At 34.1% G+C, this 25,242-nt stretch overlaps 1 pseudogene across 1 annotated transcript; it reads left to right on the top strand.

Moving 5' to 3' along the window:
- Positions 1 to 2,888: 2,888 nt before the first annotated feature.
- Positions 2,889 to 22,515, top strand: LOC149157814 (serine carboxypeptidase-like 48; annotated as a pseudogene). Its single transcript, XR_016261220.1, has 7 exons — positions 2,889 to 2,981; positions 3,076 to 3,177; positions 3,355 to 3,433; positions 4,080 to 4,168; positions 4,310 to 4,569; positions 4,734 to 4,866; positions 22,159 to 22,515. The product of XR_016261220.1 is annotated as a serine carboxypeptidase-like 48 (transcript).
- Positions 22,516 to 25,242: the final 2,727 nt, after the last annotated feature.

The following is a 25,242-nucleotide window of genomic DNA, read 5'->3' as shown; positions in this document are numbered from 1 at the left end:
TTCATGGAATACTACGCCAACCAAGAGATTTGCCAATAGGTCTCTGGATTGATGTGATAGTCTCTCCCTCACTTCAGTACTAAAATTATTTGGTGGTGTTCATGTGTTTTCTGGGTTCCCTGGCTTCTGATCGTTGTCTTTGTGATGCCTTCTTAAATGCAAACGTACTAAATCACAGTGTTGCATCCCTATTTGCAAACGTTCACATTAATATGGCAAACCTGCTAAATCACAGTGTCGTATCCCTATTTGAAGGAGAAGCAAAGAAGTTGCGGGATTGAGTGGAACCTTGTGCTAAAAACAGTCATCCCCTGTTGTTTAGGACCATTTTTCCTAGCAGTTCAGCAGTTGTGGGTAACAGTTTTCCTAGTTTACTGCATCAATAGATGGAAGCCACACCATGGGACCATAGCCTAACAAGTGGAGATCCATAATGTGATAGAATAGGGCAATAGAAAATTGAACTGAACCACAATGGAAAAGGCTTCATTGATACGAGTCACCTCGTTTCAAATTGGATAGCATATATTTTGAGGATGCATAGCCCAAAGTTCAAAGATTGTGTTTCAATTTTAGACAAGTATCTCTGATTTGAATTTTAGACAAATAGCTCTGATCAAAAAGTTTACTAGTACTTGCTTTTATACCACTTCGGAGATTAAACTTTTGAGAATGCACAGTTAGTTGAAACTTGAGATAGAAACCGAGCATGCACATATTTAACATCGTGTTTGAGTTCAAGTACATAACCTTTATCAGGGAAATTTTTGGATGGACTAGAAGAATAAGGGCCATTTGTTATTGATTCTCCTTATATTCATCGAAAACCAGTGATTCCTTACAGTAGCTCCTAATTATAGGAAATTTATATAACCTTGCCTTAAATTATTCGGCCAGAACTTTTGTGATCTGTAATTTCATTCTCTGTAAAATGGCTCTAAAAACTCAGTTGATTCAGAAGAATCTGAGTTTTGGCATACTATAATGTAGATCACATCCTGCCTTAAAAATTTCAAATTACTTCAATTTATTTTTCCACAAAATACATAATTGAAGCTAAACCTTTCTTGATTTGTAGTTTCAGTCTGTGTAAAATGGTTCTAGGATGAGAAACTCCGTTAGTCCAGAAGAAGCTCATTTGATGCAAATCTCTAACATAAGTCACAATCTGCTTTAAACAATTTCAAATTATTTCAATTTATTTTGCCACAAACTCATGATCAAAATTAGCTTACAATAGTATGAAATGGCCTTTTAAGAGATTACTAGCATTTGTTATATATAATTTTGCAATAAATCTCCAGACTTCTAAAGCTGAAGCTGAAACCAAAAAACTTGAGGTATGGGAGTGTGCCTATAAATACTTGTAAACATTTTCGAATATTTGCAGAATTTTGGTTCTTTACAGCATTTAGAAAAATTCCATTGGACAGTTTATTCAAAGTTTCTTCTGGCATGTTTTGTTGTATGTTACTGAGGAAAAAAGGTTACGTTGTATGCTGGTGTTTTCCTTTTCCTTTTTGTTTTGGAAAATTCCATATATGTTACTAACAAATGAATTTATTAGAAAAGCAATTATACATAAGCCCTACAACGAGGAAGAGGGCTAGCATATGTATGTGTAAGTCCCCTGCCTACTGTAAGCGGGAGACTTAGGATATCTGTACATTAGCCCCCTGACTGTTGTAAGCAAGAGGGCTAGCATATCTCTGTTGACTAGACATGAAGACTATCTACACCTCTAAAAATTACTGATAATGGATTTGTAATTTGACATTTATTTTATTGCAGAATTGCTATCTTGGCAAACTATTTAGGCATCTCTCTTTAACTTCTGAGTAGGATATATTTTCAACAGTGTTGATTTTATTGTCTAGAGTAGCACATTGTATAGTCCAGGTGGTTTGGGGATGTGTAATGTTGTGTTCGAAGAAAAAAAAAATTAACATAGATCCATTTTAACAATGTCTAATCTATCACGTGTCAAGATGATGAAAAACCTCAAGTTGCAAATTTGAAGTGCTTGCACCTTCAAACAAAAATGAACTTTGCAGAATTTTTTATGGGTTAAGAATCAAGATGAATCTAAGCTACTGAAATCAATTTGATGGATTCAGATCTCTGATCTCTATGGCTTTGGTGGTTTCTTCCCTAGGGTCTAAATAAAATTATTGGTTCTTCCAAAGATGGAAAATTATGGTTTCGCTTAAAGCCTATACACTAACAAAATCATTGGGTTCACCTGAATGATGGAAAACTACAGAGAAACCAATGATGGAAAACTACAGAGCTAACACAAGTGATAATTGGGATTGATATTCAACACAGATCCTTTTTAACCTTAGATTTATTAAGCAGGAAGTACGATTTTCATTAATTTTTTAGGTTGTAAAGCATCTAAGTTCTCAATTTTTAATGTATCCATCTTATGAATAAGGAATCAGGATCTTAGTGTGTTGGCACCCAAAAAAGTTGTGTTTTGGTTTTTTTATATTTATTTAAATTAATTGTAATTTCATTATTTCTTTGACAAATTTACATTCTTCACATGCGTTTTTTACTTTTCTAAATTTACAAATTAATGCCAGAGACGTTGTATCTCACTGTGAACATCATTGACAGATACCTTTCTATTCAGAGTATTGCAAGGAAGAATTTGCCATTACTTGCTATCGTTGCAATGTTTATAGCTAGTAAATATGAAGAAGTCTGTCCTCCACATGTAGGATGACTTGCTGACATCTGTAAGAAAGGATGTGTTTATATCTAATTAAAAGAACACTTTGTTGGTTGTATAAAAGTACATACACCAGCAATATCTACTCCTACGGAAGATTACGCTTTATGCTGGAATCAACACAAAAATTATATTATAATAGGTAACACAATATTGATAAGAGCTGGTTTATACTTGGCTACAGGTCAATGAATTCATCCGCATCTTCCCAAATGAATGCATGTCAGAACAGATAGTGGCCATGGTAATTAGCTCTAACTGATAATTCTTTGTCATTGATTGCAACATAGTCTCCAAACATTCAGATTGACTGATCAATTGATAATAACTCTTCACAGGAGTCTACGATATTAAAGCAACTGAACTTCAAGCTTACAGTTCCCACTCGGCCATATGTATTCCTCCTCAGGTTTCTAAAGGCAGCTGATTCCAACAAAGTGGTAAAGTTTTGAATGACACCACTTTTTATATTGTTGAAAGCAGCCTGTGTGGCATTGATCAAATCTACTTTCGAAAATGCCTCATAAAATCTAGCATTCATGTTTTAAATTACTTTTCTTTATTGTATTCCTAATAATACCCTGCTGTACTGACAAGTTGTACTATCTATTATTCAGATGGAAAATCTAGCATTCTTCTTGGTTGAACTGTGTTTGCTTTAGTACATAATGAGCAAGTACAATCCATAAAATTTGTGTTAAGGGCTTTGAACACTTATCCGCTATGGAAGGCTTGTTTGTTGATGTGGTTTTTGAAATATTCAATGTATTTTTTAAGTTGTTTGTGCAAGTGTTTTCCATAACAGTAGTGAAGGCTTATCTGGATCTCAAAATATTGTGCATAGGTGATGCTTTTCCCTCCTCTAGTTAGTTCATTCTTGTTTATTGTGTGTTTTTACAAAAATTTTGCAGTATGGTCCACTTTTTATCATTTTTGATAATATATCTCATGTATTTGATGCTTGTAGGCCTTTAATCCGTAAAAAAACAGCCCAAAAATCTCAGAAATAGACACCTATAAATATAAACTAGTCATCAAATTTCAAGGAACATTTTTTCATGGGGCTGAAATCCTATTAAAATTTGGAACTAAATGCATATTTTCATATTTATGAGATGTATACTTTGTTTACTGAACTAGATTTGTATGTGTTCATATTGAAATCTTGTTACTATGTTTTAAATTGTGAGAAGCTTGATGGCTAAATGTTGTTTGCTTTATGATCCTTAGTTACCATTTGTGAAGTGTTTTAAGTAATTGGTTACAACTGATCTTATGCTGGATCCTTTATCGAAGGTTCTTAATGTAGGTTCTGATTATAGCCGGTGTGATAACTTGCCAGGTACCAAAGGGACTGTCACATGCTTTGCATCATACTTGGTGTGCACCTCAATTTTCAATTCCATTATGGCATTAGCTGGGAATATCAATGTAAGACTTAAATTCTAAATACTGGGCAACCAGACATTATGTTTATTTTATCAGCATTTTGTATCTTAAAATGTAGTTTGTCATCGTTGTTTTATATATCTTACGATATTAGTTTTCATTATTTTGTTTTATATTTTGCAGTACTATGATGTTCGGAAGGAGTGCAATGGTGGCATGTGTTTATGATTTTTCAAATATGGAGAATTACTTAAACCAGGGTTCCATTAGGGATGCCCTGGGGGTTGGCAGCCGAAAATTTGTCTCCTGTAGCCCCTTGGTTTATGAAGCTATGCTTACTGACTGGATGCGGAATATGGAAGTTGGCATTCCAACACTCTTGGAGGATGGTGTTAAGTTGCTAGTTTATGCAGGAGAATATGATCTCATTTGCAATTGGTTAGGTAATGATACTGTATACATATAACATATTGTTTTTGTTTTGGACAATGACTTTATGATTTAGGTGTTAAGTCTGTTATTAACTTATTTGCAGTTGTGTTTTTCAAGCTTGTCAGTCTAATCTTCAAAATTGAAAAGTTAATTGTTCAAATTATGTGTCTTTCAGGCAATTCAAGATGGGTGAATTCCATGGATTGTTCTGGAAGTGAGAATTTCAAGAAGGCACCTACAAAATCCTTCTTGTAGACGATAAGGAAGCAGGTTTAATAACCAGTTATGGACCACTCAGTTTTCTCAAGGTAAAAGGCACTCGATGATCATCTTTGATTTCGTTGTACAAGTAGATAATTTCTTCCTTATGGAATCTTCTATTTTTCCGCACCAGGTTCATGATGCAGGTCATATGGTCCCAATGAATTAGCCAAAAAAAGCCTTGGAGATGTTAAAACGCTGGACACAAGGAAGTATCACTGACGACAATTCTCAAATTTTAAAGACAGTGACGGAGATGCCAGAGAAGAATTTCGAGAGTTAGTTATCTGCTTAACTAGGAGAATTGCTCTCTTCACCTAGATTAATGTAAATATTTCTAGATTTGCAGTAGTGTGCATCCCCAAAGATGTGTATTTTCTGATTTGGCAAAATAATTGTGCATTGGGACCATCAGTCTTGCTAACTTGTGTCAAATCTTTTTATGGCCACTTTTTAACTGTATAGAAATAGTGCTTCTTATTGCTTACCAAGCCTTGTGGAATTATGATTATACATGGTGTTAAAGTTATATTCAAGAACATGAATAGTATGTCATGTGTTCTTATTCCAGCATGTTATGATGTCCTAATGGATGAAAGAAATTGTAAATTGGATGAAAGAAATTGTAAATTCAACAAAAATATTTGGTTGAGAGAGTCTCGGGGAATTCAAAGCACGATGCTCTTAGCCTACATTCAATTTTATTGACAATGACATGAAAACATTTATGTTGTTTGCAATCATACAACGGATGCCAGTATTGTCTACTTATATTTGAATTGGAGGCTATGTGGTTTGGCTGTGTTTCACTTCTCGTTCGTTCTATTATTTTATTGTTGAATATGCCTATTTCCTCTTTTTGCCTCTTATCCCTCTATAAGCCTCTTGGACATTAAGTGCTTGGCATGGCAAGATATGTCCATAAAGCGCATGGACTATCTACAATCCATCAATGCTTGCTGTTGCTGCTGTCTACACTACTCGATGCACTTTGAGGAAGGATCCATGTTGGAACAAAACACTTACCCTTCATACAGGCTACTCTGAAGCAGACCTGAAGTAAGCCTTACAATTTTTAAAGCATCATGCTTTTAGTGATTTTACCCTTATAAAGAAATCCTACTCCTGGACATTTTAGATTTCTTCATCAATTACAAGCAGGCATTGTTGATTAGCTACGGCCAGAACATTGTGTCTTGATCAATTATATGTTGGAACTCATCTACTAACACCCTGTCTGAATTGAATCTTTATATAATACTAACGCGCATACTAAGCGTCTGGAGGCGTACGCACATTTTGTTAACTCTGTATTGTGTGGAAGATTCCTGCTTATTATCTTACGAATTTGTTCCAGGTGAGAACGATACGGGCCAACAGACATTCAAAATGATTTTATTTATTTTTTTTAAATAATTTTTTATATTGTCTCTAGAGAGACAATAGTTTGAATTATGGAATTGTCTCTAAAAAGACAAAAATATAATTGTCTCTAAAGAAACACAAATGAAATTGTCTCTAGAGAGACAAATCAAATTGTCTTTATAGAGACAATAATAATATGTGTTCTATATTGTCTTTATAGAAACATTATATTTTGAGACACCCGCTTAGAGACAATATTTAAGACAATATTTGAGTTTCTTTTTGTCTTAAGTTAAGACAATTAACTCAAATATTGCTTTAAATATTGTCTTAAAACCCTCCTACATGTAGTAGTGAGACTGGTAGCAGAATACAAAGCAATATGTTGAAGATTTCTTAGCTTTCCTAAGGAATCAGGCAGCGATCTCATTCTTGTGAAGACCAAGTATTTCAAGGAGCATATATAAAAAAATTCTTCTGGCAAAGTTTCGAGTTGGAAATTTTTTCTAGGTACTTCAGTTGCCCTATGGACTTCCAAAAGTGTGAAATGGGAGAGGAGAAGTTTAACTCTCGCAACTGGAGAGGCAGTTGCAATGTCACATTTCCACTGTAAGAAATATTTCGAGATGATTCTCATCTACAAACTGAGATTGAAATAAAATAAGTATAAACACGAAAAATTGTGTACCTAGGATTCTTGTTCCCACAAGGTTTTCAATCTACTCCCTCTCACTTCTAAAACTTTTAAATTTTGCAGCGGAACTCAAAAGGCAGGGAAGAACAGGGGCATTCATACAATGGATCCATATGATACATGGTGACCTCACCCTTTTCAATATAGCTTCTACATAACAATATTCACTTGTAAGAGTTTGTAAATCAGAAAAACAATTTGTATTGAACAGTGCCCGCTTACATATTGCCAATAGCTCCTGACTACACCTTTTGAACCATCACATTTCTGAATGGACACCATGAACCGAGGAAGAAGAAATTTTCAAGTCCGTCGTTGTAATTACGGACGAGCTTTTGAAATTTGCAAGGAATATTTCAATGCATTTCAAATAAGAAAGGACATTTGCCAGAGTTCATAAAAATGCATGAGAGTCTACCGACAACGCGTCAGCAAAGTGAATATTCGGAGGCTGATGAATCTGATACATCGTCGTGAGGAAGGACCTTGCCATAAAAATCCTATTGGCTTAATAAATAATTCTTACAATTGAAGCATGCTTTTCACAACAAAAAATTCCATATATAATTAAATCATTCTTCTAGTTGTCCCTATATACATGGAAGATAGCACACCAAAAATACTAAATGGACTGACAAGTTTTTGATTAATTATATCAAAATTATCTTAACCATTGATGAATGCGATCTGTAGGATACATTAGAAAACATACGGGTTACGCATAGCTTTGGTTCGGAGGCTGAATAAAGTGTATGTTTCCAATCATTACTAAAAATCTATGATGATTTCTCCCTATCAGTAATTGAAAGGAAGCCATCAAGTGTTATTTTTGCCAAAGAAAAATAACGTAATTATATTTTGTATTTGCACTAAAAATTGTACTCTATAAATATCTATGATGTAAGCAATACAATAAAACATGTCTAAGGATGAAAGAGAGCAATTTTTCAAAAAGAAAAACTGACTATAACACATACTCAACATCCTCCTCTTTAACTTATAAATCATTTTTTTTACCTTCCTCTTTAGTTGTATCATTTTTTTAAACTTTTGATAACATCTAACAAGAAAATATATTGGGTGACTTCACTGTTCCCTCAAGACTACTCCAATAGAAATAGATAAATTTTCCATTTCATATTAAACGGGAAATGATTTGTCATGGAGATTAAAAAAAAAAGTATTGCTGCATTCTCTTTTGAACAAGGTGAAGGCTTGTTCACACTACCCCTTACTATTCAAAAGTGATATCTTTATCTAATAGCCGCTCCACACGATAGTTTATTTATGTAGTGTTCAAAGAGTTTATAGTAATACAATCCATAATTAATTTATATATATATATATATATATACAAGTGATCTAGGATGAAGTTTCAACTGGTTTTAGTTTAAAGTTGTCTTACCTTAACTAGATCTACCCTTCTACAATGGTGTGGTAATAATATGGCCAAGTAATTTCATTCAAAGGTTCATAAGCACCTTTTTAGGTTGATGCATTAACTTCAAATGTTGAATATGATTATCAAATATTGGATATAAAACTTAATCATCCAAATTAATTTTTCATGAATTTCAAAATGAAATATCTAAATATATCAGTCACAATTTAAGTGAAAGGTACAAGACATCCACTCATCTAAACGACATGATGTTATAGTTAAATTCTACTCATTCGATCGCAATTTTATTTTGCATTGATCAATTTTATTATTTTTACCCTAATTATAGAAATAAAAATCATCTCTTAAAGAGGAAATCTTTCAGAAGCTACATGCTCCAAGAATTATCTACAAGTAGTAGAAAGAAAAAAAAGGGGGTCTCAGGTTTCTTACTGTAACTTTATTCAACTCTCTAAAAAAAATTATTTTAGAACACAAGAATCAGACTTATCCATTCATTGATCTCTATGGACTTTCTATACACAATTCCTAACTATCAATCTTATTTTACACCTACCCCTTCTAATGATATAATAAACATTTGTGTTCATGACATTAGTTTCACATCAAGTAGAAGATCAAAATATAGCTCACTCTTTTTTAAAAGGAATTTCTATGATATCTGCATATGACTACACAAAAATTTTGGTATATTCCGCAAAATAGTGCATGGGAATGTTCATTTATGTAAGCACATGATTAATTAGCGTCCTTTGTGATTTTTCCAATTAAACAACCATGTAGCATCCTAAGTGTTGATGATTTTTATTTTTCTAATATCATCATTCATTTCTCGATTATGTGTATCTAACAAGGCATGATCCTATCCTACTTCTAGCGGTCTTTTAAGAATATGCACTCAGAATTCACAACTAATAAAATAATTATTTATTTGCATTAGAGGTGTATAATATATCCATCTATTCTTGAATTTATCACAAAAATTCCTACAATTGCAAACTACTACTAACATTAATTAGGGTTCCTAGTATTTGACCCTTCAAACTTTTCATGTATCTAAAAAATATATTTGTTGTTCATTTCATATAAATACCACTTCTCAAGGTATATATATATATATATATATATATATATATATATATATATATATATATATATATATATATATATATATATATATATATATATATATATATATATATATCGAAATAGAAATAGTTGAGATACTTCTATGATGGTATTCTTCCATGTATTTTGCAACTCTAGACTCTTAGGAAAAACTCTATTTCACTAAATTTCACTAAATGCAAACATAGCCTCGAATGCTAGGATAAATTTATTTTTATCCTAGGATTTCAAGTGGCCAATTTCTATGGTTGTGACTAACTTGATCAATTTGGTAGGTCTGTTAAGAAGGAAACAAGAGTTCTAAGAGAGGAAAATATTTCCTTATAGATGTTGTCTTTCCAAATATGTTCAACTTTTTCTTACTTCCATAGTTATTCACATTTAGTCATCAATGGAAATTACCATATTTTCTTTTTCTTTTTTAGAAAGAAATACCAAATTTTGGCATACAGCTATAAAATAATTTTGAAGGATGGAATAGTGCTATGTGATTCATTTCTATGGAAAGATTATATTTCCCCTTAATATCTCACTTTGACTTCACATTTTCATTGGAATAACGCATTATGGGAAATTTTCATGATGATTTAATTGAAATTATTATTATTGTTATTATTAAGACTTATTAGTCTATCTACCATTCTTCTCTAGTGAGGTCTACAAGTTAAATTTATTGGCCCACATTATAACTTATGCCTGAAACTAGTTCTTTTGAATTAGGGTATAACCCAACCCTCATAGACGGCCCTTTCTTTTTCTTTTTCTTTTTTTTTAATTATTTATTACATGTTTTAATATTGTGTTGTTAATTTATTTTTCCTTGTGCAAGATTTACAGAATGGGGTTTGATAAATACTAGCTCATGATGGCACTTGACTAGGTGCATACATAGATATCCTATTTTTGTTAAAGTGGTTGTGTAAACTTATTTTTGTGCCCATCTAACTATAAAATAGTAAATTTTCCTTAATAGCCACTATGTATTATCAATTTTCTCTTCCCATCACCTCCAACTCAGTATCAGGTTCCTCACCACCACTTGGTGATCCTACAAAAATCTTATTAAATTCTTCATGCATACTTCAAACTCCTTAGTTTTGTTTTAAGCAATCTATTCTTGATGTGTATAATTGTTTCAATTTCAAAACCTAGAAGAGGCCCAATGTTATAGCTATAATTTTGATACCACTTGTAAAAATTCCCTTATACTACTATTTTTTTTGTTACGAAAGATGACTAAAGTCTTACTTATTATTATATCTCTTCTCTCCACAATACAATTTTTCTTATTCATTACTTTGGTTGACTTTTAATTAACTAAGGATAATGTTTTTAGCTTGCCACATTACCCAAGATTATATTTTTCAATTTAATAGAAACTTGACTATTTTATGCTCAAAGTAATTCTTATATATTTACGTCGTAAGGTGTTCCCCTCTGAAAATAACTCTCCTAGTTGCCTTCCTGTCATAATATGTGCCATTCAATCTTTTGTTAGATAGTTAGGTTATGATTATATGTTGATTTGAATTGAATGACGGTTGCTACTCAGTCCCAAGATTTTAAATTCATTGTCCATCCATTTCCCAACCGCACAAATGACTTGGCAGATGCATACCATGGTTTGCATGTGTCCTGCAACACTAACCACATTTCCAGGTCAATTGCAGAAGAAGATTTTGTTTGGAATGAAGAGTGCGTAAGGTCTCTTAGTGGGTGGAAACCACACCGCTGCTAGATTTTGCACGCGATGAATCTCGTCTCCCGCCACGCTTGCTGGTAAATCTCCTCCTTTTCTTTCCCTCGCTTGATTTTAAAGATTGGACAATGGCCACAACATTTTCTCCAATCAGAAAGACTTCGAAAATATCAAATCTTTTATTACTTTCGAGGCTGCAAATGGTTTATAGAGCAACAACATAAGGTTAGTGTTTTCTCATTTAGATCCATAATACTTATTTACCGAGTAGTTCTTTGCAATTAATTTCCCCCTATGGTGGAATTTTAGCAACCTCCATGGATGCGAGCCTGTTGAAGATGGAGCTCATCTACAACTACATTAGAAAGAAGTTCATGGTCCGCATGCTCTTGTTCGCAATTACCCTAGTTGTTGTGTCTATTCTCTATGTTGTACATGACACCACACCATGTATCAATCTATCTAACTTCTTAGATGATTTCATGGTCGATTTCACCCGTCCTAGATGGACTTCAATCCACACAATCTCATGGCCTTTAATTTTTTGGTTTCCTTCCTCCGTGATGTGAAATTGTTTCTAAAATTATGCACTTGTCAAATAATTTCACATTTCACTCCGTATTAATTATTGTTATGGTGGTTCCTATTGAACTCTCTTGAAATCCAGTTGTCCACTCTAACCGAGAAGTATTGTCCTTGCTCCACGCGTAGGAAATACAACGACTGAGAGTTTGGGATCAGAGGGTTTTGATGGGAGGAGTTACCATGGTAACTGCCTCTCTCTCCCCCATCGGCACGTGTTCGACCATTTGCATCTATGCTTACAGGAACCACGCTCTGCAAATTTTTTATTTTAACACAAGGGTTGTGACCCTATTCAATTCCTAAAAGGATATCTTAGATGGACATCGCCATCAATACTTAACGTTGATTTTTAACTTGAACAATATTATTAGTAACTTATTTTCTGCATTTTTAATCTTCTCAATTTTCTTTATACAGGTATTTTATCTTGCCAGAGAGTTTTGAAGATGGAAGTAGACTATCTGATCCCATGGTAAATGTGATTTTAATTAATTTAGGTTTCTTTAGATGCTTAGATTTATGCAAATTTTTCGTAAAAAGTTCCTAGGGTTTAACCAGAGATTGTTCTCTAAGAACTCCTTGCAGGGTTTACAAGGTCTTCAAGTTATTACAACTGATGTTCTAATATTCTTAGCTCATCTCCCTTTTTTTTGAGCTTGTTTTTTTTTTCTTTTTCCGTTTTTAGGACTGTCGAAGGTTTTGAAAGAGGGCTCAATAGGTAATGTGCCTTGGACCACCTGTTTGTAATATCCCCTGTAGAGTTGCTCCATTTCTTTTCAGTCTATATGTGACAACGCTCTGTTATAAATGTGTTAACAAGTGAGGGATAACTACGTGGCCAGTTGCTTGGTTCTAGACTCTTCCCTTAACAACTTACGAACCTTGTTTCCTATTTTCCATCTTAGCTATTCAATTCCTCCTAATGTTGGTGCTTGAAGATTGATGTCCCTGGAACAACCTGGTTTTCATCTTAGTTCGATTATTTTCAAGGGTAATTTGTTGAAGCTTCCATTAAGTTGTAATGGAAATGTCGACTACAACCTCTCTGCATTTGTTACTTGGAGTGGGGGTTTGCATGTTCAATTCCAGTACAACATATGTGTTGGGCATCCTTATGAAGGGTTTTGATAGAGAGGCTTCGGGTTGTGAAAATTTCGTTGTAAGTAAGCCAAGATAATTGTTGGGATTTCACAATTATAACAGGTTTTGGTTGTACTGTCACCTGTGTATACGATTATGTTTCTACATGCATGAGTCCTGATCTATTCTGTCCTCGAACCAATCACAAAATTATTTGTTTTTGTTTGTTTGAGAATTTACCTAGAGTATTTTGAAATACATTCGACCAACCTCAATTTTCCATTGAATAATTTATGTTTTCTTGTATTTATTGCACTACGAGTATGTGTGCGCTCCATGAAGGTTTTCTTCTTTGAATTTTCTATTTTGATTCAATCTTGTATTACAAAATGAGGTTTTAACTAATGGTCGAGTAGCCCACTATTGATACCAGGCATGCCATATACCCTAATAAAATAATTACTACTTACATTAGATACTACCATCACAGTAATTTTTTCATTTTCCAAGCCGTAATTAGTGGTTCTCGCTAAAATAATAGATTTGTGCTTATTATTTGTAAGGAAGTAAGGCCTTGGTAGATTAGCATCTTAGAAATTTCAATAGTTCTATCATAAATCTTAGATTCTGATAGCCAATGGGTTCTTGTTCAAGGAATAAAGGATAACCATCTTACCTCGATTTCAACATCTTCCTTAAACAAATCTCGCACCAATCTAGATGATCACTACATTATGAAATAGGCTTCTTAGCCATTACTTATCCTGAAAATTATACGATTATCTTTCATTTTTGTTATGACATTTCTTTCAATTTACAACAATTATTACTGTAGAATATTTTTTATATATCAAGGTTTGTCAATTTTGAGTAGGACCAATCCTCAGTACTGCCCAAATGTTTCCAGTCAGTGTTTTACTAGACCTGGATAACCAACTTAGTTGGGTATCTAACCTGAGTCTCGAATATGGATTGTCTTACTATTGTTTTATCTGTTATTAGTGAAACAAAGCCTTTCTTAAATTCATTTACACTATGATACAACCAGAGACCCTTTCAAAATAAAGACAATACATCACAGAAAATAAAGCAAGTCATAAAAAGGACTTATCTTTTCTTTAACTGTCTAGACTCGCCACAAAATCACTAGGGAAAGTAGTGCTCCACCCACATAAATATCATGCGCCATCTAGATTTGAGTGGCATGAGAATGCAAATGATTTCTCATGGAAGTGAATCCATCTTGGCACAAACATGTAGAAGAAAAGTATAGAAATTGGATGTTGCCTAGATGCTATGTTGATCCACTACTTTCAATATTTTAAGCGCCTCCTTGAGTTTCCTAACATTATACAGCAATCTCACATCTGCATGAAGGCCTTCATCATCATTATGCACAAGATCATTTTCTTTGGAAACAACAGGCGTGTGCTAAACCCAAAACTCCAACACAACCATGCACTAATTTTGGGGCCCATTTGTGGAATGTACAATCCAACATGTACTTTAGTGTTGCTATCATCAATGCCCTAAATACTGGATACATTGTTTTTCTTTAACTGTATTTGCAAAATCAGTATTTAAACATGAATTTCCCATTTTCTTGGATACAGAAGATAGTGATAATAATCATAACAAGGCTTGATTGTATCTCTGTTTGCTTCAAATCATTTCAGTTTGTTGTACAACATGAATATTTTGTTTCTTTTTTCATATTGAATAGTCATGGACATAATTTATTCATCTGTCTGTTTAATTGTGTTGATGCCACAATGGAGCTAAGCACAGATTTCCCCAAAAGAAGAAAAGGTTAAATTTCTCTTTTGTTCTTGAATGCAGTCATAGAAAAAAAATTATTGATCTATCTGTTTAATTGTGTTGTTTACACCGTCAAGACATAGGCATAATCTTAAACCCTAGAAAAGTGTCCATAGGTTTGATTTGAATTAAAACAAAATTGCAATAAGATGAGAACTCCATACTCTTTCCTACTTGTCATTTGGGAACCATCTCTCCCAATAAATACAACTTCTCTAGCAGCCCATATGCTTACAATTATAGACCTCCACAATCAAGTGTCACTGACAGTTGCATAAAATACTAACACGATGGTCTGATTAAAGCAAAAGACATCTAAGGGTATTACCCACCATTTTTGTAAGGATTGGTGTACTCGGAAAATGAGACGTATTTCATTGCCTCTACAGTTGAACACACATTTCATTCAACTAACTCTTCCATTTCCATATCAACAAACGACAATAGGATAGCCCAAAACCCAAAGTTTCTTTCATCTACCATGTCTTCCCTGTCACAATATATAAGATATACTTGACAAATGAATAGACAGTCTAGTAGCTAACTGTTTGGCAGGTCACCCATTAAGGCCGTCAATTTAAAAATGGTTTAGTAAAAAGAGGGATTCTAAAGTTTTATTATGGATATTTTGGATCAAACTTGGTTTGACTACTGATCCCATTTAGAAATCAAATTTTAGGCCATTGATGCTTTGCGTGCTTCCCAAAATCTTCCTCAAATTTTGAAAATATTACTTGGGAATCTATCTTTCTGTGAAGATTTACTCTTAGCTTATGCACAAAAAAGCATTTAGTTTGTGCTTACAATTTTTCTCATTTTACCATCACCAATCATACCCGAAAGAACATAGGCCATCTTTACAATGATGAACAATGTTCCTAAGTTTTACAATCACCAATAATCCCCACAAGAAAATAGGCCATCTTTAAAATTATGGAAATGATTATTGTCCCACACAATAATTTCCCCTACTCTACAACTTGATTATTTTACCACAAGGGTTACAACCCTATTCAATTCCTGGAAGGATATCTTAGATGGACATAGCCATAGATACTTAAAGTTGTTTTTTAGCTTGTAAATGGGAATAAGTTTCTTAATAACTTATGTTCTACTTGTTTAATCTTGTCAATTTTCTTTATACAGGGATTTTCTCTTGCGAGAGAGTTCTAAGGATGGAAGTGGACTATATGATGCCAGGATAAATGTAATTTTAATGAATTTAAGTTTCTCTAGATGCTTATATTTATGCATATTTTTCGTACAAAGCTCCTAGGGTTTAACCAGAGAGTGTTATCTAAGAACTTCTTGCAGGGTTTATAAGGTCTTCAAGTTATTATAAATGATATTGTAATATTCTTAGCTCATCTCCTTTTTTTTTAGCTTTTTTTTTTTTTTTTTATTCGTTTTCAAGACTGTCAAAGGTTTTGAAAGAGAGCTCAACAAGTGATGTGCCTTGGACCTCCTCTCTGTAATATCCTATGTAGGGTTACTCCATTTCCTTTGAGTCTATATGTGAAAACACTCTATTGTAAATTTTTTAACAGGGGAGGGATAACAACGTGGCCGGTTTCTTGGTTCTAGACTCTTTGCTTAACGACTTATAAACCTTTTTTCTCATTCTCCAGCTTAGTTGTTTAATTCCTCATACTATCGATGCTTGAAGATTGATGTCCCTAGCACAATTTGGTTTTCATCTGAGTTTGATTATTGTCAAGGGTAATTTGTTGAGCCTGCCATTAAGTTGTAATGGAAATGTTGACTACAACCTCTCTGCATTCGACATTTCCATAGTTCTATCATAAATCTTAGATTCTAGTAGCCATTGGGTTCTTGTTCGAGGCCTAAAGGATAGCCATCTTACCTCGATTTCGACATCTTCCTTAAACAACTCCCCCACTAATCTAGATGATCACTACATTATGAAATAGGCTTCTTAGCCGTCACTTATCGCGAAAATTCTATAGTTATCTTTCATTTATGTTATGAAATTCTTTCAATTTACAACAATTATTACTGTATTATATTTTTATACATCAAGGTTTGTCAATTTTGAGTTGGACCAATCCTCGGTACTACCCAAATGTTTCCTGCCAATGTTTTACTAGACCCAAATAACCAACTTAGTAGGGTATCTAACCTGAGTCTCGAATATGGATTGTATTACTATTGTTTTATCTCTTATTAGTGAAACGGAGCCTTTCTTAAATTCATTTACACTATGATACAACCTTTCGAGATAAAGACAGTACATCATAGAAAATAAAGCAAGTCATAAAAAGGACTTATCTTTTCTTTAATTGTTTGGACTCACCAAAAAATCACTAGGGAAAGTAGTGCTCCACCCAACCAACAAGTACTCTTTTTTCACAATAGGACTCCCCCTGAACTAGTTTCTTCCGAGACACTTGCTTGACAGTGACCTAACAAGGTTTGTTCAAAGGCATCAGAACTGTTCAAGTCTAGCCAGAGAACTCACAGACTCACAAGTTTATCGTAGGGTTTCCATTGGCCACCAACCAACTCAAGAATACCCTAACTGGAAGTTTCTTGCCTTACCTTCAACAATGTCCTGTTTCAGGTTCCAAATCTTGCATCTTCAACTCCTCTTTTGGACCTCCTCTTTCCAGGTACCAAGTCTCCAAGGTTGCCTCAATTTTTCTCCCCTCTCACCCTCTTGACTCCCTTGTCCCAACTACAATTATTTATCTCTAGGGAGAGGAATAATTGTCTTAACTATCTCATAAATGAAACTCTCATTTAACACTTTTCCCCGTAATTTTATGGTTGTCCATACTTGTATATTTATAATAAAAAAATTAATTACAAAAAATAACATTTATATTTTACCATCCACCTAGGCCTTTATCTGGCCCTCAGTTTTACCAAGTTATTTGTGGTAAAAAGAACATTTACATCTCTTACTAAGGGGTGTTACATCTTCCCCCTCTCAAGCGAAACACTATCCTCATTGTTTCTTAGCCCTCAAAATAGGCTAGAATATGCCTTCGTACCTATGATCTCCATATTTTCATGTAGCCTTTCCCTAGTGTAGGGTTTTCACTGCACTGAACCTGGGTGATTGCTTATCTTCACAACATTTTTTTCCAATTAAAAATACATATGGGTCTGATCATTATATTTTTATCCAATCCAACCTACATTCACTATCATCACGACTATCATTAGTTTTCATAAATTATTATTTAAAAATCATGTGTGTGTGTGTGTATATATATATTTCAAACAATATCACAAATATTGCCAAGCGATACTTGTGGATTCAACTTGGTCCTCAACATACTTCATCACCCACAAGGTTAGCAACCTACATTCAATAAAAACTAGTAGCATCATCGTAGTTCATCAACAATATCCTCAATATTTTACTTAGCTAATGGTTGTGCCAATTGCCAAGGAAGAAGGGGGGAAATCCTTCTCTCTTGGAATTCAAGGATGCCCTTAGAGGAAGCTTTATGGAGTCCAAGCCTTGATGTTGAGTGAGACTTCTCCACTAATGCATCTAAAATTGTTAAAAGAATTGGGGAAAATTATCTAAAAGTCTTGAAACAGATTAGGATCAAGTGCAATTGCAAGAATATGGTTGTAGCTATTGCACTCAAACTTGCCAAAGGTATAGAATTAGTTCCATTAGTTTCCCTTAACCATGTTAGGAGGTCTATCATAAATGTTGTGATTAGAGAGTCAAAATATGATATACAGTCTAGAGAAACAATAGTTGATTATATGTTAGGAAGAGTACTAGCCTCTTCACATCCTATGAGCTTGGATGAAAAATCTCAAAAGTTTATGAAATGTAAAAACAATTAATTTAGAGGAAAATGGTATGTTACAAATAATGAAGTCTAGAAAAATTTGGGGTGCTTGGGACCTAAAATAAAATCTAGGAAAGATATTGTTGAGTGGGAAGAAATAAATTCAAAATATTGTACAATTCAAGTCAAACATAAACAACTTGAAAGAATCGTAGTCTAGCAAGGGACTGTGATAAGCTATCTGGTAAAAGCAAGGACAATTATGATCCACAGAGTAATTGTAAACTTATAAGAAAAATCATAGAATTTATTCTCTAGTTTGTCCACAGCTGGAATGCTCATTCAAAAAATTATTTTCCTTCTTCAATTCGAGTTGTCTATGAAAATGATGGTGTACTTCTAGATGTTTTGTTAGAATATATTGCTCCAGTCAATGACACATATCAAGATGGAAATAAAGCTCTGCATTGGGCTTTGAAACATGACACTCCTCTCAATGGATGCAGTGTAAATTGTTTGATTGTGGAAAAACTTTTAGATGTTGGTGCAGCTATAACATCTGAAAACAATACAGGACCAACTCCTATTCACACAACTGCAGGTCATGGCCAACTTGAAGCAATCCTATTAATAATAAAAAACAATGGTGGAAGTATAAACATGCTCACAGAAACAAGAGAGACACCTCTACATTATGTTGTGAACAATAACCATCTTGCATGTGTTCCTCTCTTTCTTAGACATGGAGCCAATAGAGATGTAAAAGGCTTGAGAAATCAAAAGCATATTCAGCTTACACATTCATCTGAGATGAGTGCGTTATTGAGTCTACATGATAAAGAATTACTTGATGAAGCATGTGATAATATTATAACTTCTCAAAGTTACATTTTGTCTTCCATTAAGAAATCTTTAAGGTTCAAGTATTCACATTCCTAGAAATCACGCGGGACTCATTTAATGTTTCTAGGCAGTTTGTCTACTTCCAAACATGTATCTTATTTGCAACATGTTTCTCATCCTGGAAATCCTCTAGTTGCTAAATCTTTCTCATAAATTATTGCAGAGGTTCCACAAAAGTTCAAGGTAGAGTCTTCCTCACAATTTCCTTCTTCTAATGGACAGGAACCTGAGGAGGCCACAAATTCAACTTGGGAAATTTTCTAGAAAAAGTCCCACAAGCATATAAATAGTTTAGATTCAGCTTCAAATGTGAAGGAGATACTTGTTACTAAGATAGTTACACTGCCTCCTTACAACTTTATTTATGTTCATTTGTATCTTTATTCATGTGTTAATAACTTAATACAACTTTAATTGTTAGTATTTTGTAACATAAATGGTTCAATGGAGACTGATGATTTTTTGAAGTTAGAAAAAGGAGTTTTACATTATGCTTGTGTGCTTGATTCTGATGAGATGTTGCGACCTTTTGTTAGGTTCTGAAAAATTCACACTTGTGGATGTTGATGTTGTTGATGAGGCATATCAGTGTTCAGGTTTACATTTTGCAATTTTTTATCATTCTCATAAATGTGTTGATCTTCTTCTGAAGAAGGGGGAAAATCCTTCTCTCTTGGCATTCAAGGATGCCTCTAGAGGAAGCTTCATGGAGTCCAAGCCTTAATGCTGAATGGGACTTCTCCACTGATGCATCTAAAATTGTTAAAAGAATTGGGAAAAATGAGTTAATAGTCTTGAAACATATTGGCCTTATTGTATTTGAAAAGTAGAAAGATATAGATGAATGTGTACAGAGGCACTAAATTCCATTCCTAGGAAAAAGAGTGGAACTTAAGAAATAATGACTCGTACTACATTGGTTGTGGGAGATGAGGTGGGAAGGAAAAATTCTCTATATTTGAGGTTATCATCACCAACTACTACTCAACCTTCTCGACCTTCTCCATCTTACAGTTTTTGTATGCTTGATGGTGGATTACATTCACCAGGTTTAGATGCAGTAGGTTACCATTAGCATTTGACACAACCATCTTCATTTGTTTAGCTCCCCTAGTCATTGTTTGGGGATGGTCTTTAATCCCTGCAACCCTTTACCTACCAACCTGCAAGTTATTTGCTGGAGAATAACAAGTTGATTCCAAAAAGTGAACAAATAAAAGATTTTCAAAATAATTCAGACATTTTCCTTGCCATTCATGAAAACTGTATTTTGGAAAATTGTTTGAGCTCCATTAGTGATGAAAAATATCCATTTTCCTAGCAAACTGAACACTCATTGAAGGTAGATGATGCCCTTTATAGTTCTTCACTTCATTCTTTTGATCTGTCCTCTTCACCAACTCCCAGTACTATGCCTTCAAGATTGTTTACTCCCTTTTCAAATGGTAATAAATGCATGAGTCTCTCAAGCAATAAACCATTTACTTACTTTAGCAATGGTGTGTCTGATTCCTTTTTCAGCATTATGCCTGAAGTCAGTGGTTCAATTCAAATTAATGGGGCTAATGATGATAAGGATCTCTCACGGATGCTTGAATTGCTAGAGGTGATCCCTGTGCTGGAGTCAACACAACCAAAATATTTTTCATGTAAAACACTGACTTCTAACTGTGGTGTCAGTCTAGCTATACCCATAATTTCTTTTCACAATGTTTAGGAAAGAGATACCTTATCTAGTCACCAAAATCGAGATTCTTAGTTTTCGTATGGTGAAAAATGGTATGGTTATGCTTGAAAAAAAACAGAATATGATTCTAAAATTTCAGGTGGTTCAAGCCATTATTATTATTATATGCCTAAAAAGGCAGGACCCAAATATTTCTCAAGTGATTTTTGCTATAATGGTTTGTTACCTGAAGGTTTTCGATATGGTGAGGATTATCAAATTTCAGTTGGGTCACAAGAACCTCTAAAAGTTTCTCAACTACTAAATGAATTGTCACTTCAAAGATATGCCATTGGCAATGGAAACTTTCAAAAATTTAATAGCTCACATGAAACTGTTGCTTATGTTTTACGATAGTTGAATAACATTTTGTTTACTAATTTTTATCCTCAATGATTTTTTATATGTCATGATGCTTCTCAAATTTATATCTTACGACATTTCCTTTACAATATTCCTTTACAATATCTAGTGCAATTTCTAGTGACCATATTCTCAACTTTAAATTTTTCCCTTCGCATACTAAGTAATACTACACATATATGTTATTATTGTGCTTCTATCTTGTTAATTAAAATAATAGATATATCTTATTATCGTGCTTTGCAATACTAAGTAATACTACACATATATGTTATTATCGTGCTTCTATCTTGTTAATTAAATAATATATATGATATTCATCACATATCTAAGTTTTGTGATATTACTACTTTTCGATATAACTGGGTTTATTCAAATTACCACACGATATATGTATATAAATACATAAACGCCACAACTAATAGTGTTGATTATTATGTATCAACAAACTAAACAAATATTCATTACATTTGACGTATTTGCATTGCTCATCATCGAGCTTATAACTTTTCATGTGACTTTAATACATTAGATGGGATTTCCTACGTTTCTTTTGTTAGAGATAATGGAGAATATCTTAGAATAGTGAGTTGGTTCACGAGACCTCAGGATAGGAATTAGTTTCTATTTTTTGTGATGTACATGAACAATGTAGAGCATTCTGCAAGGCCAGACTCTCTTGGTTCAGACTCTCTTTCGTAGAGCTGACAAGAGGGTTTCATTTTATTTAATACAAAACATTGCATTCCTTAACATGGTATCAGAGTGTCACGGCAGAAGAACCTGTACGCTGAGTGCAGGGCGCGACTGAACCGAAATCGTCGCAGGTTTTAAGTGCACAAACGCGACGATCCCACTGTGAACCTTCCGCGCATTTTCATTTTGCTAATTGTCACACATATCAAGTGTACATGCGTGACGATCTCTGCGACTCCGTAGTGGATAAGAGCGACGACCGTGGTGAGAGAAGCCAAGAGAATGCTGTGAGGTCGGCCAAACAACAAACAGCGCCACAAAAAGGAGGGGATGCATTTTTGCGGTGGCTACCGAGAGAAGGTTGCGTGGAGGCCATGAAGGAAGCCACAGTGATTTGCGAGTGTGCTACAAGACCAAACAACATTGGAGATCAACAATCTCTATCGTTGACAAAGATCTAGGGTAAATATAACATATTTTTTTACATGTCAAACATTTTTAAATCATCAAGATGAATAATCAAATGTTTGAAGCATGCTTGAATGTTCATAACAAGCTCGATGGCTCCAATTATGCGAATTGGAAATTCAAGATGCAGACTTTGCTAGAAGTGCAGAGTGCTTGGATGATTGGAAATGGGGATGAGCATAAGCCATCAGCTAGATCAGCATTAGTCCCAGATTAGGAGAAGCGTGAGGGTAAAGCAAGGACACTGCTGAAGATGTCAGTGAAAGATTACATCATACCACAAATTAGAGAATGTAAATTAGCAAGCGAAATTTGGGGAATTTTGAAGGATTTTTATGAGATCAGGAATACAAATCATCTTCTCTTCCTGAAGAGCAAGATCTTATCCCTGAAGATGGAGGAGAATGAAACAGTTGTTGCCTTCGTAGCAAGGATTAAAGATATGAAGAACAAATTGGCAGACATTGGTCATACAGTTGAAGATACAGATCTTGTAAAAATTACCATGAATGGTGTGACTGATGACTACCAAATGTTCATCACTAGGATAAAGGAGAGAGAGAAAATCCCAAAGTTTGAAGAACTGACAGGAATATTGATGCAAGAAGAAGAAAGAAGATCGACTCTGAAGCCCCAGAGTGTCGATCTTGCATTGATGGTGAAAAAGAACTTCTACAAAGGAAAAGGAAATCCGCAACAGCAAAATGGAAGAAGTTCACATAAAAGACCAAATCTGACCCAAGGTATGAATCCGAATAGAAAAAACTCAGTAATTAAATTTTTTATTGCGGAAAACTTGGTCATATAGCTAGAGAGTGCAGGAAGAAGAAATATCATGAAGAACAACAGAGGCAGAAATGACATGCAGGTCATCTCGCGAATGATAATCATGAGCGAAATTTCAGATTGTTCATGGCAGACCATGATGAGAATGTTGATGCAGACATCTGGTATGTAGATTCAGGAGCATCAACACATATGACAGGGAACAAGCAATGGTTTGAATATTTTAAAGAAATCAATGACGGAGCACAAATCTACCTAGGTGATGATAGAAGTCATCAGATCAAAGGATGTGGGAAAATTTCTGTCATTTTACCTAATGGTAATGTAAGACAAATTTATAATGTTATGTATGTGACCGGTATAACAAAGAACTTGATTTCTGTATCTATGATTACAGATCAAGATCTTAAAGTTGAATTTTTTAAATCTAATTTCTATATTAAAGATCTACTAGATGGCATGAAGACAATTACTACAGGAATTCGAACAGGAGGTCTATACAAATTGGATGTAAGACCAGCACCAGTTCGAGCTTTAACAGTAGCAGGTTTAACTATAGAAGAGTTGTGGCATCAAAGATTTGGTCATATCAACTACAATGATTTGTTGTTACTTCAGAAAAAGGAAATGGTAAGATATCTTCCTATGTTAAAACAAGTGCATAATGATTGTGATGCCTATACATTAGGAAAGATGCATAGAGAAGAATTCCATGTTTGAGTAGAGAAGAAACATAGAGATATACTTGAATTAGTGCACATAGATCTTTTTGGACCCATGAAAACAAAGTCATTAGGAGGTGCATTATATTTCTACTGTTTATTGATGACTGCACAAATTTTTCTTGGGTATACTTCTTGAGTAAGAGGAGTCACACATTTGAATACTTTAAGCAGTTCAGAAATATGATTTAAAAGCAAACAGGGAAGGAGATAAAAATTCTCTGCTCTGATCAAGGGGAGAATACAAGAAGGATGAGCTTATCAAGTATTGCAAAGATCATGGAATATTATAGCAATTCACAGTACCCCCTACTCCTCTGCAGAATGGAGTAACAGAAAGAAAGAATAGAACACTGGTGGAATGTGCTAGAAGCATGTTGAAAGGTAAGAATCTGTCGAATGGTTTTTGGGTTGAAGCATTGAATAATGCATTTTACTTAAAAAATAGGGGTCCTACAAAGAGTCTTGAGTTTAAAACTCCTTATTAAGCACTATATGGATTTAAGCCTGCAATAAAACATTTAAAAGTATTTGGGTCTAAATCATTTTCCCATATTCCAAAGGAAGACAGAAGAAAAATATATTCAAAAGCCATCAGATGTACCTTTATAGGGTATTGTTCACAATATAAAGCCTATATATTATTTAATCCCTCTACTCACAAAATTTTTGTTAGTAGAGATGTCATATTCCATGAACAAGATCATGAAGAATCTGATAAGCATAATGAGGAATGGGATATTCCGTACTTGGTGGAAGAAGAAAGTGAAGAAACAGGAAACAATCAGGATCAGCAATAGACAAAGGCAGAAGATGAACAGCAACAACAATAGCAACTACAGTAGCAGCGGGAAGAAAAAGAAAATGATGATCAGACAAGGTTTGAAGCTACCCCACCACTCAGGAGATTAGGTAGGAAAGCTCAATTTCCTGCAAGATATAGGGAAAATGCTTTTATAACTAGTATGATGAATATTGTTGAACCTTCTAGTTATAAGGAAGCAAATGAATGTAGCGAATGGAAAACAGCTATGGAACATGAATATGAATCTATAATCAGGAACAACACTTGGGAACTGGTTGAACTTCCTAGAGGGAAACAAACCATAGGTTGTAAATGGTTGTATAAACCGAAGATTAATGTAGATGGAACTATAGATAAATTAAAAGCTAGATTGGTAGCAAAGGGGTATTCACAAAAACAAGGCATTG

This window comes from Pinus tabuliformis, chromosome 5_2 (assembly GCF_031772625.1).
Source record: "Pinus tabuliformis cultivar Carrire ecotype Pingquan chromosome 5_2, CPIR1, whole genome shotgun sequence".
NCBI lineage: Eukaryota > Viridiplantae > Streptophyta > Pinopsida > Pinales > Pinaceae > Pinus > Pinus tabuliformis.
This window is presented reverse-complemented; position numbering and strand designations above follow the sequence as displayed.